Below are 378 nucleotides of genomic sequence, written 5' to 3'. Positions count from 1 at the left end.
ATCTTTGAGGATTGGGTCTACATTGCACGCTGTGGCGTGATGTTGATGGTTCATCCCCAGTTCCGCTCCGCACTTGTGAAGAAGCTCCGGGAAGGACCGCAAGGAATCAAGGTGTACAAGAACAAACATCCCCAGATATTCACCCTTGGAGCGCCGTGCCTAGCACTCACAGTCCTCGTCAATGCACTCCAGGGGATTGGTTGCCAGAGCGTCCGCCTCTTGGCCTTTGGGATGAAGGTACCCATCCAACACTTTTACGACCCTGCAACAGTAGGAGGAGTGGAACATCCTCTCGCTGCGGTCAACGTATACGACATTGGCTGCACATACATGCAGGCAGGTATCACAGCCATCGCCCCCATGGCAGGCACACGCAAG

This window comes from Pseudozyma flocculosa (genome assembly GCF_000417875.1).
Source record: "Pseudozyma flocculosa PF-1 unplaced genomic scaffold scaffold00020, whole genome shotgun sequence".
In the NCBI taxonomy this organism is placed as follows: domain Eukaryota; kingdom Fungi; phylum Basidiomycota; class Ustilaginomycetes; order Ustilaginales; family Ustilaginaceae; genus Pseudozyma; species Pseudozyma flocculosa.
This window is presented reverse-complemented; position numbering follows the sequence as displayed.